Consider the following 12,159-nt stretch of genomic DNA (forward strand, 5'->3'; position numbering starts at 1 on the left):
GGCTACCACAAAAATAATATGGTATAAACAATCTATATAATTAGGTCTTTTCAGCTTCCTTTTAAATCTCTTTGGTATATAGAACTGCTAGTAGTATTATTGTAAAAAAAGGATATGCACATTTTTATTACTCTTTGAGTATAGTTCTAAACTGCTCTCTAGAAAGTTTGGATCGGCCCATACCTCCACCAACAGTGTATTAGTGCCTCAATTTTGCCATATCCCCTCCAACATTTTTCATTTGCATTTGCATATTGGCCGATTTGATAGGTGTGAGGTGATATCTCAGAGTTTTTAAAGTTTGCATTTCTCTAATTAAAAGCGATTTAGAATTTTTTTCATATCATTTTAATAGCTTTTATTTTTTCTTCTGAAAACTATTTGTTCTTATTTTTTGACCATTTTCAATTGGAGAATTATTTATTCTTATTAATTTGACTTGGTTCCCTCTATATTTCAGAAATAAGATCTTTATCAGAGAAATTTGTTATAAAATTTTAACCTGTTTTGTTATTTCCCTTCTAATGTTGGTTACATTGTTTTTGTTTATCAAAAAATCCTTTTAAAATTTAATATTGTTAAAATTATTCATTGTATATATTATAATGCTCTCTATCTTTCATTAGGTCATAAATTCTACCCTTCTCCATAGATTTATAGATTTTATGGATAAACTATTCTATGTTCCCCATTTTTTATGGTATCATCCTTTATGTCTAAATCATAAGCCCATTTGAGGTGTGAGATACTAGGTTATACATTCTTTCTTTCTTTTTTTAAATCCTTACCTTCTGTCTTGGAGTCAATACTGTGTATTGGTTCCAAGGCAGAAGAATGGTAATGACTAGGCAATGGGGGTCAAGTAACTTGCCCAGGGTCACCCAGCTGGGAAGTGTCTGAGGTCAGATTTGAAGCTAGGACCTCCCATCCCTAGGCCTGGCTCTCAATCCACTGAAATGCGCAGCTACCCCCTAATACCTCATTTCTACCATACTATTTCCCAGCTTTTCAAGCAGTTTTTGTCAGATAGTGAGCTCTTATCCCCAAATAGTAGTTTGCTGGGGTCATTTACCTCTGTATATTTTTGTATCTAATGTATTGCATTGACCCATCATTCTAGTTCTTAGCTAGTCCATTGTTTCGAGGATTACTACTTTATAGTAGAGTTAGAGATCTTATGCTACTAGGACCCCTTCCTTCACATTTTTTCCTCCAATAGTTGCCTTGATATCCTTGATTTTTAATTCTTCCAGTTGAATTTTGTTACTGTTATTCCAGTTCTATGAAATGTTTTAGAATATTTTTCCAATAAAATATTTTTGGTTGTTTGATTGGCATGGCACTGAATTAGTAAATTAATTTAGATAGAATTGTTATTTATACTATTGGCCTACTTGCAAACAATATTTTTATAGTTCTTTAGATCTGACTATTTGTGTCAAAAGTATTTTGTAATTGTGTTCATATAATTTCTGTGTTTGTCTTGGCAAGTCAATTCCAAAGTATTTTATATGGTCTAGAGTTATTTTAGTAGAATTCCTTTTATCTTGATTCTTGACTCAGACAGAGGAGAATAATGTGATCTTAAGGCCAAAAGCTTAATAGCCTGAAGACGCTGACGGATATAAGTCATAAGACAGTTGATCAAGCAGGGTCCTATGAGGAGTGGTCCTGCCACTGCTATGATCAAGGTGGACTCATGAGGGTTGCATTTTGTCAGCTATTCCTTGTAATGTAAATTTTATTCCTGGGTCCTGGCCTCCCACATCCAGTCTAAGTCCCCAAGGTCCGGACTAGTAGCCATCCTTTATCCTCTGGGTTTTTAATAGTCAGGGAAAGGGGATTCCTGAAATCAAGAGTGACATCCCAGACCCTGCTTCTCTCCCTTTTTAGTATGATATTGGGGTCTTCCTGCTGCCACAGGGCAACAGTTTCACATCCCCAGGTGGCACAATAGAATTCTCCCCCTGATTTGCATGACAGTGGCCCTGTAGAGCATAGATGGGGGCTTCTGAAAGATACAGAGTCCCTGATGGGGTTGCACATGAAAGGGTCTGTGAGGGATCTGTTCATTCACTCCCAAATAAATCACACAAATGAAAAAGGATTTTGGGGATTCTCTCCTCCCAGGTTGGCCTGTCACTAATTAATTCCTTCCTATCCCTTGTCCTACTGATTACCCATTGGTATTGAATTACCTGGAAGGGTACACTAATTTCCAAAAATCCCAAAAGTACAAGTTCAAGCATAGCTCCACTCCATCCTCCTTTTCCCACAGTGTTCAATGTCTATGAATCTTGATCTTTAAGGGATCAAGGTTTTGGTCATCTTCCACTGCTCTGTTCATTGCGCTACTACCCTTGGTTTAACAGGTTTCAGTTGAGACACGTGGATCCAGCATTTCTTTCCTGCCACCTTTACAGCTCTGGGGGTGGTCAGTATTATCACATAAGGTCCAGTCCACCGTGGTTCAAGAGCCCCTGAAGGAATCTTCCAAACTCACACAAGGTCTCCTGGTTCAAGTGTAAAAGGGGGCAGCCACGTTTGGGGGGTGAGGGATGGGAGGCCCAGACAGTTTGAGTGATAGTTTTCCTGAGCTTATTCAAAGCCTTCAGGGAAGAGAACAGATATTGGTTATCACATTCAGTCAAATTTTCTAGTCCCAATTTAGGAAGGAGGGGAGGTCCTGACCTGTCATGAACTCTGAGTCAGAAATGCACAATGTAATTCCCAATTTATGCCCAGGGTCTTAGCTACTTGCTGAGTCTCCCTGGCTACGAAAGCAGGCCCATTATCTGACCCTATTCCCAATGGGAGTCCAAACCCAAGAATGGTCTCTGATATTAATTTCTTAACTGCCACTGAGGCAGTTTCATGTTTTGTTGGATAGGCTTCTACCCAACCTGAAAAAGTATCTACCAGGAATAAAATATACCTGTACCCATATTTCCCTGGCTTGATTTCTGTAAAGTCTACCTCCCACTGTTCTCCTGGCTCCAGCCTTCTTCACCTGGTGCCCCCTGGTTCCTTTGGTCCCCCCTTTTGATTAACCTGTACACATGTTTCCCATCTTGAAGTGATGTCATTGCAGATTCGGTGCAGATTATGAAAGACAAAATCTCTGTCCAGCATATCACTCAGTTTTGTGCCTCTCATATGTGTGGTGTCATGTATACTTTTCTCTAGCTTTCTCCCCACTCTTTCTGGTAAGAGAGTCCTGCCATCTGGCAGGCCCAGCTATCTATAGGGGAACCATACAGCCTCCATGAAGGCCAGAATCTCAGGCCCCTCCTGGTTCAGTGCCCCCTGCCATCCTATCCCCTCTCCTCTCCAAGTATCTAAGGGAAAAATGGTGATGGTTGCAGTCTTCTGTAGCTTCTTCGGAGCTGAGAATGGGTGTAGAGCTGTCCCTGCCTATGGTCAGGAGAGAGGTATTGTCAATGTCCAGGGCTTCAGGCCAAAATGGTTGCTGAGGTTACAAATGTATATGAATACATATCCCACAGGGGAGTAGCCAAAACTTAAATAGGGAGGGGAAGGCTGCAGACACTGAGTCATTAGGGGTGTGTCCTCAGTGAATGCCGGGGTCCCAGTTCAGTGGATACCTGCTTGGAGATCTGAAGGGTGTCCAGCTACTGCTTCCCCCAAATGGCAGACAGGACACAAGGGGTGGGGGGAGTCAGCCCCTAAGATAGAAGTATAGAAACCAGGACTGGGGCAAACACTAGAACACCACATAGAAACAGAAAATTAGTACAACAGTAATTGGCATCACACATTTGCATTTGGGTATCTTAGCCAACAGACTTCCTCTTTAGAAATCATCCTCCATCAGGAATAGATCCCTTTAGTAAATCAGATTCCTCAGTTGTTTGCAGAGCTGGTATGTGATGTTACTGTTAAAGAATATTCTTTTTCAAAGTACACATTAACTATAACATTTATAAACATTTGAGTAACAATATTTTTCACATGCATTCCTTTACCCCAGATTCTAGAGGAAATTCAAGAAAGCTTTGAGCTATATGTCCAAGTTTAAGATCCAAACTTCAAATGTGGTAAATTAAGGCTAAAAATACAATCCATTTATGAATAAACTTCACCTACTTCTCAAAGTATGCTCCTAAGAATTTGAGAGTTCTCAATTATTAGGGTTGTTTGAGGAAACAGAAACTTTAATTTCACAATTTGCAATATGTGCTGATCATGGGAATTCGTTACCAAGGAAGAGATTTCCTCATCTCCTAAAGGACACAGTGAGTGGCCTCACATGCAGGTAATTAACAGCCTAGATGGTCAGAAAAGGTCCATTCCTAGGTGAGCCCAGAACATGCCTCTGTAACCATTCCAGGACATTTTCTGTCCTTGGTGTACTTTGTCACCATTAAATCCCAGAAGCCTCCATTTGCTGTAAAAGACAAGTCTCACCCATTTCAGCTGAGAGAAATTCTGCTCATGGGCAGTCCAGAAACAAATCTCCATACCCTCAAACAAGCCTTTTATATCCCCACAAGGCTGATCACTCAATTATTCTCATGTATTTTGGCAATAATTTACATATCACACTTTAGTCACAAAACCTGAAATAAAGAACATGAGTGCTGAATTGAGTAGCTCCATAGTAATATAAATCAGACCTGTATCATCTCTTGGACCTAGCCCCTCTGAAAGACTAAGACAAGGCCATACAGAAACCACTCCAGGACAATTATCCAGAAAAATTAAAGAATCATGTTTAATTTTCCCACAACTCATACATTAATTTTAGAGATTCTCCATAGGCCAGGGATCCAGTTATAAGACCAGAACATCTATCTGTGTTCTTTTACCTACTCTTTCCCTCACTAGCTCTCTCCCTCTCTTTCTTCCTTCAAAACCCCTCTGCTTAAAAAGCAGAACACAACTTCCCTTCTTCCTTTACAAAACGACATACTAAAACTTTATGGACTTTAGATCAAAGTCACTTCCTTCCAAATTCAAATCCAATATACCATTCCACCTTCTCTGACTAACTTAAGTCAAACAAACATACTGGTGATATCACCTCAATTGCTAATCAGTAACCCAAACAAATTCCGATTTAAAGGATTACATCATTGAAACACTATCTTTAGCATAGTGCTCATCCATTATAAATTTCAGTTCATAGTACAAATTGGAAAATTGAGGTAACCACTGAATATGGGACAAAATCTATGGCACAGGCAATGAGCTTTTATTCACATCCAAGCAATACTTAAAACACAGATTTTAGCAGCAACTCAGATAACAATCATAAAATTCTGAGCAAACATTTTTCACATATATGCCATTTTTAACATTCTACCTACTCTTTGGCTACTGTTTGCAACATATATCCTTATACAGATCAAAATGTAATCAGAATATCAACCAACATATTCCCAAAACCCGTGTGAGGTGACTTATCAATTTACACATCACTCAACTCATTTTATCACTCTGGACCTAGAATATTTGCATTAAGATTCCACAGCTTCAAACAAGCTTCTTGGTCAGACAGGACTGACAATATTTGCTTGCTTGAGCACCTTAAAACCTCCAAAATATACAATGAAATATGCTCATCTTTAAGTCCTATCATTCAGTGATTGTCAGCTTCTTTTGAGATCCCTATTTTAGTCCCTAAGTATCAGTGTGGAGCAATTATAAGCACCTTTTTCTACTTCCTGTGAGCAAAGAAGGGGTTAATAACTTCTGAGCAATTTATCCTAAGGCTGCCTGGCTTGATTTAGATTTTATTACTTAGCAACCTTGTCCCATCCTTCTTTAATCAGTGATCTTACTATAATTTAAAGTTTGAATGTATAAAACCCCTTTCATAACAATTTACTCTCAGTGGATTTCAGTTTGAACTCCATACTTCCAAATAACTCTGATTAAGTCTTTATCAATGTTTCAGTGTAACCAAACTGAGGTGCAAAGCATTTACCTGTACTTCTCTCAAACCTGTCTAAAGTAGAATAGAATCTCCAGTTTAGTTTTTTTTTTAGTTCAAAACATTGCCACATTCCTAATTAAAGTCCATCAACCTCATTCCAATTTATAATTTGTTCTGTTTATTTCACACCAGAATTCATAGTATCAACAAATAACTCTATCCATTACTCTTATGTCTTCTGGCTCCTCCTCTTTGCCATTAGTGTAAGTAGAGGAAAGTTACTGTACTGAATTGTATTGAATATGCATGACAAGCCCTTCTTAATTTCAGGGCTGGTCAAGGTTGTATTGTTAAGGACATACAGTTTGTATATCATATGCCCCTAATCTACTTAGGTGAAAAACAATTCTCTCTATAGAACAAATGCACACATAATTTTATTCACTCCATTACGTTCTAGGAATTTGTATCTGAATACATGTTCATCTCTAGATCACAAATTCTTTTCTATATATTGTGCACATTTTTAAAAACAATTCATATAACCTTAGCCAAAGACAACACCATTTAGAAATTCTCTCTTTTGCAAAATACCAAAATTCTTAACTCTTGCATTATTAAATCCCATGCACAGATTACCCACTTTAAAAACTTCTTGTGTGTCATATGATTTCTTGCTGCTAGTTCTGACAGCATATGCATTAAAAAATCTGATTTGAAAGATTCCCATTTTTAAATTCTAGAATAAGTTATTCTAAACCATATAATATCTTTTTCTGAATGACTTTTATATCTATGAAGTAGCCAGTACAATTTCTGTCCATACAGAATAAACATTCCTCTCTGTATCAGTCTGGCTATCAATCACGTTTAGACAATTCTCAAATTCACTGAAACCATTATGCATAGCAAGGGTTAACAAAACAAACCACTAACCATGAGTTTTTGTGCTCAATAAGATCTGGCTCACATTTCACATTTAACTGACAAACAGTAAGCACAATACATTACATTTGTACCATATCAAAATCCTCCCAAGTTGAGAATTAATTTTAAGTGAAAATTGCTAACTGTGGAGTAAGAATCTCCATTTTCTGCTCAGAATTTTCTCTCTTCCTCTCCTTTGGGGGCCCATCCAAAGGAAGAAAGAGGGAAAAATCATTGAACAGGTATTTGCTTTTGTCCTCTGCTGAGGATTTTTGACAGTGGAAAGTTCAAGCTTGCAACTTCCCCCCTTTTACATAGAGATGAGTCTGTGACAAAGACAAAGATAAACAGTAACATACAATGCTGTGACAAGCATGCTTTGAGAGGAAAAAATTGATGTTTTTAGGGTCCATTCTTAAGAAAAAAATATTTGCAGGGAGAAAATTCATTGAAACAATTTCAGCATACTTGGGGAAGTTGTGATGAGCTAAGCCATCTGCTTGGCTGAGCTGACATTCTTGTTCCCTAGCTCTCTCTGAACTGATCTATCAAAAACTGACTCTTTTTGACTGTGATTTCTAACAAAATGCTCTTGTAGTATCTGGACAAAACTATCTGCTCCCAATTGGGTTGCAGGTGAGTTGATCCCTGAGGTTGGCTTATTTCTCAAGGAAGGGACTCATAAATCCCCTCCTATTCAGACTCTCTCTCCTGCTTAGGAGCTTGCCTTGGGACACAGCCCAGCCCTTCCCCCTAGTCTGCCCTGTTGGGATGCAGTTGGAGGGAGCAGGGAACAGCCACTACAAAAGAAATTCCCCTCTGTATCTTAAACTCTTTTTGCCTCTTTGTTTCATTTAGCCACACAAAAACAACAAAGACTCAACAGGAACCTATAGGACACACTCTCACACATTCATACACCTTTGAACCCGAAGGTTCCCTGAAGTTACTGAAAGACATCTCTTTAGTGACCTGACTGTGGGACTAAGCTGTGTCCAGAAACCCAAAAGCCTCTACTGATTCCAGATTTATACAACAGAACAGAACTCCATGGCCAACAGGACTCTAGGACCCAAGCAGAACTTCAGGACCAAACCTTCAAACAGGCAGACTCCTAGAGTAAAACAGGCCATGGGGCACAACAAAACAGAATTCTAGAGAAACAGAGCTAAGTTACCAGAGCAGAACAGAACAGAATAGGACAGATGGTTCCAAAAACCAACCCAAATTTTGTCTGAGATTTCAAATACCAGAACCAGGGGTGGGCTCTGGAGAGGACACCATTCACTTCCTTGGATTTCTGACCCAGTCCCTTGAAGGAGTTGGGAACTGCATACTCTCCAAGTCAGCACTCAAAAACACCTCTAAAAGGGATAAGGGTTCAAGTCTCCTTCACAGGTCCCAGCTTAGCAAAAGCTGAACCCCAGCTGCGGGCCTAGAGAACTCTCCCTAAGCAAGCACACACACACACACACACTCTTACAGCAGCCCTCTCCAAAGTCCTTACCTCCTGTTCCCAGGGCTTCAGATCTTGCTGGGGGCCTCCAACTGAAGTGGTACACTTCACAAATGCATTCAAACAGCTAGAATTTCAATTATTGGAACCCCAATTTATTAATAAAAGAGAGAAAACAAAAGAATCTACCAGCGGGGGCAGAATTCCCTAATGGAAAACTTCACTGGTTTGACATTAAGGAACAGTTTTTATAGGTTTCCAAGATACAAGTTATTTCTCTTCACATATAGGTTCTTATCTGACAATACACAGACCTTAATGCAGGAATTTGAGATTGGAGACAAGAAGCCCAACCTGGAGTTGTGATCTAAGGAGCGTTTATCTTTACTTAGTCAAATGTTAGTTCCCTGACCCATTGATATTCTTGAAATTCCTCTTTTGTCTCCTGCCCCCCCCCCCCAAGCTAAGCAGAAACCAGTTTGTTATCTGATTAAATAGCTTGTCTCTCCAGGAGGGAAGGGAGACCAGGTCTGTCCCCTAAAAATGCAGGCAGGGGTAATTTTTCCATCTTGGTCTTTTGGGGGCTACTTCTATTCAAATTTGAAATTAGATTATGAAATCCCTGCAAATAATATTTGAGTTGAGAACATGTGGATTAATAAATGTATAGATAAAGGATATTCTAACCAGGGCAAGGATGAAGGTAACCCAGGAGCTAAGCTTTGGATCAACTGATTAGTGTTTCTGAGGACATTTGAGACTCTGGGTCTGTGCTCATAAATGAGTGGGAGAACCACCTGCCCATCTTGTACTGACTTTCCCCAGCCCCCCACCCCCTGCTAAAGTGATGAGATAGCTATGATCATTTACTGAGTATTGTATTTAGATTTAGAAAGATCTCATTTAAAAAATCTAACCTCAGACACTTAATAGCTATATGACCTCATTTAATCTCTATTTTTCTGATTTTCTTCAACTATAACATGGGGATAAGAATAGCATCAGCCACTTCAGGTAGTTTTATTTTTTCAGTGTTTTTTTTTCCTTATTGATTTAGAATATTTTTCCATGGTTACATGATTCATGACCACCCCCCCACCCCTGCCCTTCCCAACTCCTACAAGCTCTTCCACTGCATTATACATTGTTCAAAACCTAGTTCTGTGTTATTCATATCTGCGGTATAGCAATCCCTTAACATCAAAACTCTATCACACTTTGTGATCTTTCACATATTTTACTTCTGCATTTCCATTTCCACATTTCTTTCTCCTAAGTTCCTCTGGCTTCTCCTGGGTCATTGCATTGCTGTTAGTAGAAAGTCTGTTACAATCGATTGTGCTACAATGTATCAGTCTCTGTGTACAATGTTCTCCTGGTTCTGCACCTTTCACTCTGCATCAGTTCATGGAGGTTGTTCCAGTTCACATGGAATTTCTCCATCTTATTATTCCTTTGAGCACAATAGTATTCCATCACCAACATATACCACAATTAGTTCATCAATTCCCGAATTGAAGGGCATCCCCTCATTTTCCAATTTTTTGCCACCACAAAGAGCACAGCAATGCATGTTTTTGTATGAGTCTTTTTTCTTATCTTTTCAGGGAATCTGAGTTGTTTTGATAAAAAAAAAAATAGTTTAAAATTACCTAACAAAATATCTGGCATTTATTAGATAATATATGTATATATATAAATTACTTTTAATGAAAATTATAATAATATTATTAATATTTATATATAGTTCCTAAAGTGTATGATATAATTATAAAATATAACATCATTATGTAAAATGTAATGTATAATTATATAACAATAATTGATTAATGGCCCTTATTTTAATAAATTTCAATCAGTTTTACATTAAGTATGCTATAACTATGAATATATTAAAGAATGTAGACTTTACCTCATGATTTTGCATTAAAAATTTTTAAATATTACTTTTCTATCTTTTATCATAATATAATATCCCTTATTATCTCTTTTAATTAAGAACATTTTCAGTTTTGCTTTGTCTGAGATCATGATTGTTTCCCATGACTTTCTTACATTATCAAAATGCTATAGATTCTATTAAAGTTCCTTATTTGAATTCTTTCTCTGTCTTCTGGCTTCAAGGATTTTTTCCTAATAAATCATATTGTCGGATTCTGATTTCTATTCTATTCTGTTTTGTGTTTCTCTTTTATGGTTGACTCCATACAACTCACAATTACATTTTCTTGAACTGGAATTCTTATCCTTCCTATCTCTTTTTATTTTTTTTTTCTATTTTTTTTGTCCTCATCTCATTTTAAAAAATGTTTTATTTTATTTCATTTTTTGAAAATTTTATTTAGTTAATTTAGAACATTATTCTTTGGTTACAAGCATCACATAATTTCCATCCCTCCCCTCTCCCACCTTCTTGTAGCTGACACCAAATTACGTTAGGTTTTACATGTGTCCTTGATCAGAACCTATTTCCATGTTGTTGATGTTTGTACTAGGATGATATTTTAGAGTCTACACCCACAGTCATATCCCCCTTGACCCATGTAATCAAGTATTTGTTGTTCTTGAGTGATTCTGCTTCCACAATTTTCCCCCTGTATGTGGATGGTGTTCTTTTTCATAGATCCTTCCAAGCTGTTCAGGATCACTGCATTGTCATTAATGGGGAAGTTCATTAAATTGGATTGTACCACAGTGTATCAGTCTCTGTGTGTAATGTTCTCCTGGTTCTGCTCCTCTCACTCAGTCTCAATTCCTAGAGACAATTTGAGTTTACATGGAATTCCTCCAGTTTATTATGCCTTTGAGCACAATTGTATTCCATCACCAAAATATACCTCAATTTGTTCAGCCATTCTCCAATTGAAGGGCATCTCCTCATCTTCCAATTCCTTGCCACCACAAAAAGTGCAGCTATGAATATTCTTGTACAGGTCTTTTTCCTTATTATCTCTTTTGGGTATAAACCCAGCAGTACTATGGCTGTATCAAAGAGGAAACAATCTTTTAGCGCCCTTTGGGCATAGTTCCAAATTGCCCTCCAGAATGGTTGGATCAATTCAAAACTCCACCGGCAGTCAAGTAATGTCCCAAGTTTGCCACATCTCATCCAGCATTCATTACTTAAATTTTCTGTCATATTAGTCAATCTGCTAGGTGTGAGGTGATACCTCAGAATTATTTTGATTTTCATCTCTCTGATTATAAGAGAGATTATAAGAGAACACTTTTCATGTGATTATTAATACTTTTGATTTCTTTTTCTGAAAAATGCCTATTCATATCTCTTACCCATTTATCAATTGGAGAATGGCTTGATTTTTTGTCCAATTGATTTAACTCTTTATAGAATTACATAATTAGACCTTTGTCAGAGGTTTTCATTATGAAGATTGTTTTCTAATTTGTTACTTCCTTTCTAATTTTTGTTGCATTGGTTTTCTTTGTACAAAATATTTTTAATTTAATATAATCAAAATTATTAATTTTACATTTTGTGATTTTTTCTAACTCTTGCTATTTCCTTTCCCAAGGATCTGACATGGATACTATTCTGTGTTCACCTAATTTGCTTATAGTTTCCTTCTTTATATTCAAATCATTCAGCCATTCTGAGTTTATCTTGGTTTAGGGTATGAGATATTGATCCCACCCTAATCTCTCCCATACTATCTTCTAATTTTCCCAGCTGTTTTATCAAATAGTGGATTTTTGTCCCAAAAGCTGGCATGTTGGGGCTTATCATAGACAGTCTTGCTGAGATCATTTCCCCCAAGTCTATTCCACTGATCCTCCCTTCTATCTCTTAGTCAGTACCATATTGATTTGGTGACTACTGCTTTATAGTATAGTTTGAAAAGGTACTGAAAAGCCACCT

At 37.5% G+C, this 12,159-nt stretch overlaps 1 protein-coding gene across 2 annotated transcripts in view; it reads left to right on the forward strand.

Annotated features, from left to right (window-relative positions):
• Nucleotides 1-12,159, forward strand: part of VN2R648 (vomeronasal 2 receptor 648) — a 66,635-nt gene that overhangs the window by 24,493 nt on the left and 29,983 nt on the right.

The sequence above is a fragment of the Monodelphis domestica genome, chromosome 6 (assembly GCF_027887165.1).
Source record: "Monodelphis domestica isolate mMonDom1 chromosome 6, mMonDom1.pri, whole genome shotgun sequence".
NCBI lineage: Eukaryota > Metazoa > Chordata > Mammalia > Didelphimorphia > Didelphidae > Monodelphis > Monodelphis domestica.